This window comes from Myotis lucifugus, unplaced genomic scaffold (genome assembly GCF_000147115.1).
Source record: "Myotis lucifugus unplaced genomic scaffold, Myoluc2.0 scaffold_264, whole genome shotgun sequence".
Taxonomy (NCBI): Eukaryota; Metazoa; Chordata; class Mammalia; order Chiroptera; family Vespertilionidae; genus Myotis; species Myotis lucifugus.
The window spans coordinates 1,272,085-1,278,910 of NW_005871312.1; the positions used below are offsets into that span (position 1 = coordinate 1,272,085).

Sequence of the window (6,826 nt, forward strand, 5' to 3'; positions counted from 1 at the left end):
ACCTTCTCTCCCCTTATTTAACTAATTTTTTTTTTCCCCCGGAAGGAGGACTCAGCTGTGAGACTTCATTTCAACACCAAAGGAGATAGATCCATCCATTCTGATGCCTCTCAATGTGATAGACTGATCTGTGGAAGTTTCCTGACAAGGAGCACGAAGAGCCCATGCAGTTGGGTGTCCCTGCCCAGGGACTGGCCCTGACTGTTGCTTGCTTGGCATATTCAGAAATGCAAAAAAAGGTCAGATTTAAAATGTTAAATACGGTTGATCTGGTTGACAAAGGCAGACTCTGGGGCTCCTCTTGCTACAGACAGAAGTGATGTCACACCTGATGCCTACAGGGCATGTGACCTTGGACCACAGGGTGCAGCAGGCGAGGCTAGCCCTCCTCCCCCTCCTGGTCTGTGAAGTGAGCCTGCTGCTTGTGCACGTTCCAGTGCAGACTCTGGGCCAGGGTCTCCGGCCAGTTGTTCACAGGGGCTCACACGCAGATGGAGGGGAGAGGGTAGCACTAGGTGGTGCTGCTGATGCTGTCTCCATGGCGGATCTCCTGCCTCTTTCGTCCATTGCAGGACACCCACACGATGTTCCGGTGACAACACGATCTTTAGCTCGACTCCTGAAGGGACCAGGATGGGCCGGAATGGCAGTGAGTGGGGACAGATGCGCATGATCATGATGGCCTACATGGGTTGGATCATGGAGACCCGCGCTGCCACCTTGTATGCCGCCGGTCGGGGGATGGAGACGATCATGCCATCACCCTGCACTGTGGTGATGAAGTGTCCGTCCAGGTAGACGTCCACGTTGGACAGGTAAGAGGAGGGGCCTCTGTCAATCACCACTTTGTTCAAGACCTGCTTGAACATGTGACCGTGTGACCTGCTTCCTGGCCTCCGTGTCCCAGTCGGAGGCCTGGACCCCATTCTCACTGATCCCATTAGTCATGGCAGTCTCCTTCCCTCTGAGATCCTTCACGACCTTGACCTTCAGCCAGCTCCGAAGAACAATAGTTGCATTTCCCTGTATCACCTGAGTAACTTGGGTCGGAAAGTTCTGGAAGTTGAAGGGGTCAGGAAGCCCGGGGAGCCCAGGTACAACGCCAAGACCCGAGGCACGCTGCCCTGGGCGTGGGCACTCAGCTGCAAGAGGAGGCAGGCACAGGGCAGGGTCCCATGCCCCCCAGGCAGATGATGAAATCCGTCTGGTTGGAAAGGTCGTCAAGTCTTCTCTGAAGGTGCAGAACTTCTTCACCGGCCAAAACTGTCGTCTCCCACGATGGCAGGGTCTTCTAGAACCTTCTCCACATACACGATGGAGTTGTTCTCCTCCATCAGGTACACACAGAGGGCCTTGAAGGCTGCAGCATGCTGGCCTCCTGGGTCTTCTTGATGGCGAGGACGCTCTTTGGGGACTTGCTTCACGTCAGCCGCTGGCTGGCAGGTCCTGGATGTGCACAATGGTCTGGGTTCCACAGCACACAGGCCTTGGGTCAGAAAGTGGTTACTGGCAAGAGCGGGTCCTCCTGACCTCCTTGGTGCTCACCAGGGCAGCGTGGCAGGCAGGCTCCGGACTGGGCGCGACCGGGTCGGGTGGCCCAGAGTGGCATCCTCATCCAGTGGCAGCACCGCAGTGGGAGGAATCGCATCTGTGCTCGGCCCCCTCTGCACATTGACTTTCTCTGGCTCCATCTCCATCAATGATGAACCAGGGCTTCGGTCAGAAGAACGCTGATCTCGTTTTTGCCCTGGGGGCCTGCAGGGCCCTCCCCTCCCCCTGCTCCCAGGTGCCAGGCACCGGCCAGTCCTAACTAACTTCTTACTCCACCCAAATAAATAACCCCAAAAGTTACTTCATACATTATGATATCTCACAACTTACAACAGCCTTTATGTTTGTTTGTTTGTTTGTTTGTTTGTTTGTTTATTTATTTATTTATTTATTTATTTATTTATTGGTTGTTGTTGATGTTGATCCTCACCCAAGGATATTTTTCCATTGATTTTTAGAGGGAGTGGGATGGGAGAGGGAGTGAAAAACATCCATACACATTGATTGGTTGCCTACTACATGAATCCCAACCAAGGCGGGGGAACCTGCAACCAAAGTACATGACTTTGACGGAATTAAATCCAGCACCATTCAGTCCCCAGCCATGCTCTATCCTCTGAGCCAAACTGGCTAGGGTACAACAGCCTTTAAATGTACTGTTCCCCATACCTATATTCTATTTTCTCTGGCAAACTTCATATTCCCGTTATTAGTGCTGTATACTGTACTCAAAATATAATATCTACACATATATTTTAATATATTTTAATTAAATAATTTAAAGTTTTCTACCTAAAGTTTCATTATATTTTAGTTCATATGTACATAAAGTACATATTTTTTCTATATCTCCCAGAAATGTTCTAGTAATATCTTCTGTGCTTTAGTGCTCTGCCTGTTTAATTGTTTATTTTTTAGGTTATATTTTTTCAACAAAGAAATGAATTAGTTGCTAAGACTAAATAGTATTAAAATGTTTTTAGTGAAAGGTAACAAACTTCACATCCACTCCTCCATATCCTTAGATCCACTATGCAGGAAAATATTTTCAACTACTTCTGGTAAGGTATCTTTGAAAGTTATATGCAGACTCCTAAATTATATCATCCACTATTATGTGTATTAGTTATAGACATTATCAATTGAGTCTCTCTACAGAAGTTGAGAATCAGCTTACACTATAGACCTCATCCACCTCTACTCATCCTTCCATTTTATTAAGTTAAATTATTCTGTTTTGTATAGAAATATATGTCCTCAAGAGTTCTTGATACTTAATTTTGATCCATAACATTTTTCTGTTATTTTCTATAATAATTTATTGGGATGTTAAGGCATTGCTAGGTCTGATTATTTATAATATTAGGTATTACATGAACATTTAAAAGGTTTTTTAAATGTTCCTTAATTGTTGAAAGTACTATTACAGATGTCCCCTTTTTTCCCCAATTGACCCCTTCCACTCTGCTCAGTCGCTCCCCCCCAAACCTCCACCCAGGCTTACTGCACTATTTTCTATGTCCATCAGTAATGCTTACCCTATATAATAAAAGGCCAATATGTAAATCAACTGAATGGCGGAATCACAGGTCACTATGATGCACACTGACACCAGAGGGCAGACGCTCAAGGCAGGAGCTGCCCCCTGGTGGTCAGTATGCTCCCACAGGGCGAGCATGGCTCAGCCAGAAGTGGGGAGTGGGCCTAAGCTGGCAGGCAGACATCCCCTGAGGGATCCCAGACTGCAAGAGGGCACAAGCTGGGCTGAGGGATCCTCCCCAACCTCCAGTGCATTCACCAGGCCTCTAGTATGCATATAATTTCTTTGGTTAATCTTCCCACCCTCCTCTCTTCTCTTTTTTCTGATATCCATCAGTCTGTCTGTGCTTCCATGTCTCTGGATCTATTTTGTTGTCAGTTTATTTTGTTCATTAGATTCCACCTATATGTGAGATCCTGTGATAATTGCCTTTCTCAGACTGGCTTTTGTCATTTAGCATAATACTATCCAGATTCCTCTATAATGCTTCAAAGAGTAAAAGGATTTTAACTTTGACCTTTGAGATCTTCCAATCTATATTATAAACTTTGTAATAGCAGTAAAAACAAAATAATTTATATTGCATACATACTGAATGACTATAAGCTATAGATTTGTGTTTGATTATGAGGCTATGAATTTATAATTGCAAATATAAATTTAGGTTAGAAGTCACTTTCTATATCACAGTTACAACTTTCAATGAGCAGTTGGTATTTTCAATAATTCTGCCTCATTAAAAATTACTTTTACATCCTCAAATAAGTCTAGTTTTCACCAACTTTGTTTTTACAGTTTATTGATTTGTATTTAGTTGTTTGTTTTCCATTGCACATGTCAATAAAAGTATCTTAATTCTAATCTAGTATAATGTTAAGTTACTTTTTATAGTTCCCAAGATGATAAAGGAGGATTGTGGTGGAAGAAGTAGACAATTTTTAATCATCTAATTACTAACATAATTTATCTTTTCAAACCCAATGTTCAGAAATATAATTAGTGTTTATCAAATGTTCTTTCTCCCTCTCTCCCTCTCTTTTTCTTTCCTCTCTCTAGTAAACTCTTATCTATATCTCCTCCTCCCCAGCACCCACTCTTTCTAACTCTGTCTCTTTGCAAATGGTCAAGGTATATTGAGTCCTATATGTTGTAAAAACTTCAGAGGTTTATTTGTTGTCTTTTGAACCATTACATTTATATTTTATTCCAAACAATTATTTGAAACTTATTATAAATTACTAATTTATTTATTTTGTCAATAAATTTAGTTAAAAATAGCAGAGTTGAAGTGCCCTAGTGAAAGATAAGGTTTTGCTAACAGCTTCATATCTAAATTTGGCTTTCTTTTCTTTCACACAGCATGACTATAGCTTTCAAATGGATTTTGCTCCTGGCAATGCCAACTTTTACCTATCAATTCTGATTAAAAATAATGTGTCGCTTGAGTATTTGGGCATGCATACCATACTGAAATATTAAGAAACAGTTCCTATTTTTATTTTGTTTGATCACTTTCTATTTTCTGAGGAATATTATTGAAAATTTCAGAGAATATGTAACTTAACAGCCAAATAAGCTTTGAATTTATTATATATTTCAATAAATGTATTTGGGATCTGGATTATACATTTAGGCTTTTGGTAATTAAATGTGTACATGTTTTATTATAAATGCCTTCACTCACTAATAGAAATATATGAATTTGCACTTTAAAATAAATTTTGTTTTATAAAACACTAGAGGCCCGGTACACAAAATTTGTGCACAGGATGGAGGGGGAGGGTTCCCTCAGCCAGGCCTGTACCCTCTTGCAATCCAGGACCCCTTGGGGGATGTCTGACTTCCAGTTTAGGCCTGATTCCTGGGATCGGGCCTAAACTGGCAGTCAGATATCCCACTCACAATCCAGGACTGTTGGCTCCTAATTGCTCATCTGCCTGCTTGCCTTATCACCCCTAACCCCTTTGCCTGCCTGCCTGATTGTCCCTAACCACCTCTGCCTGCCTGCCTAATTGCCCCTAGCCCCTCTGCCTCCCCTGCCTGATGCCCCTAACCACACTGCCTGACTGCCTGATCGCCCCTAGCCACTCACCTGCTTGCCTGATCACCCCTAACTGCCTCTGCCTTGGCCCCCACCATCGCAGCTTTGTCTGGAAGGACATCCGGAATGATGTCTGGAAAGTCATTTGGCTGTCCAGTCTAATTAGCATATTATGCCTTTATTATTAGAGAATAGATTATCTCAATGTGTCTAATAACATTCAGATGACTTTTCTTAATATTGTAAAAATGCAAAAATGACAAATAGTGAAAAGGAAAAATGATATTCTATTGCATATTTTTAGTTTAATAATATAAGGAGATTACTGATATAAATATCTCTCCATCTTTTAGAGAAGAACAATGAAAATTTTTAAGCACTAAGTCAACATTAATGATACATCATTTAATAAAATTTAAATAATTTTTAAACAAAATATTTACAGCCTTTGTTATTAATCACGAATGAATAAAAATTTCTATGAAAAATGCCCACATGGAAGTAAATTGTAAGTAGACTATAAGTCTTTACTGCAATTTTTAAAAATTTTGTTCTGCTAACAATACAGTTTTATTTTACTGTAGGCATTTTCTTTACCTCAATGCTTCCATTCTCAAAAGGATTAGAGTTTCTCTTTGTTTACTCTCAGACACAGGAAAAGTATCATTATTTAATATTATCCATTAAAGAAATTTATTTATAGTTTCATTCATGATGACAACTTAGAAAGATCCTAAACTCACCTCTTCCAATGGACACACCAAATTTATAGCTATAAATGGAACACTATTTTCTAATAAAGAACTTAAAACTGACAAGGTGACCCCTTTACATCAGGAAAATGGGAGAGAAACCACATTGAACCAGGTAGAAAAGGCTGACATACAATTTCATCATAAATCCTATCCTGCTTATGGTGACCCACAATCAGGTAAAAACTCAAAACCGAGAGCTTCTCCCTAAGGATTGAAGGGTTTATCCACATTAAGCAAACAAGTATTAAGAACAACACCTGAGAGATAAGCCTCCAAAATATCTGTCTTTGAAGACCAGTAAGGCTTGCACCCACAAGACCCTTGAGGCTGTGGTGAACTGAGGAATGGCTCTTAAAGGGCCTGCAAAAAGATTTAACTCACCCCATTGCCTAGTGCAACAGCAGCCCTTTGTAAAAACATGCAGACATGTGAAAGAGACTAATTTCCCAGTTTTAAAAGCATTTGCATACTTTAGAAGCTGCTGATTGTCTGCCTTACAATCAGCCTGTATTTAGGTGCTGACTGATACTCCACTTTGGGACAATGACTGCTCTTGGCACACCCTCACCTACAGGAAGCTAATAAATAATATAGGCTGCTTGGACAACCACCAGGGTTTGAAAGACATCTAAGGACTAGAGCAGGGTTAAATGATAAGCTTCATCTCCTACATAAGACCAACCTTTCGAGGAAAGATATCTGCTTCATGTAATCCATAGAGACCAACACAGATTTAAGCAAATTGAAGAAACAAAGAAATGTATTCCAAATAAATGAACAAAATAAAACATTAGGAAAAAAATCTTGATGAAACAAAGACAAGTAATTTACCTTATAAAGAGTTTAAAGTAATGTCTGAGAATTCCCACTGTTGGAAATAGAATGAACACAGAAAGAAAATCAGTAAAGAGATAGGAAATATATATTTAAAAAAAGTTC

At 40.8% G+C, this 6,826-nt stretch overlaps 1 pseudogene; it reads right to left on the minus strand.

Annotated features, from left to right (window-relative positions):
* Positions 1-379: 379 nt before the first annotated feature.
* Positions 380-6,273, minus strand: LOC111828014 (annotated as a pseudogene).
* Between the last annotated feature and the right edge of the window lie 553 nt (positions 6,274-6,826).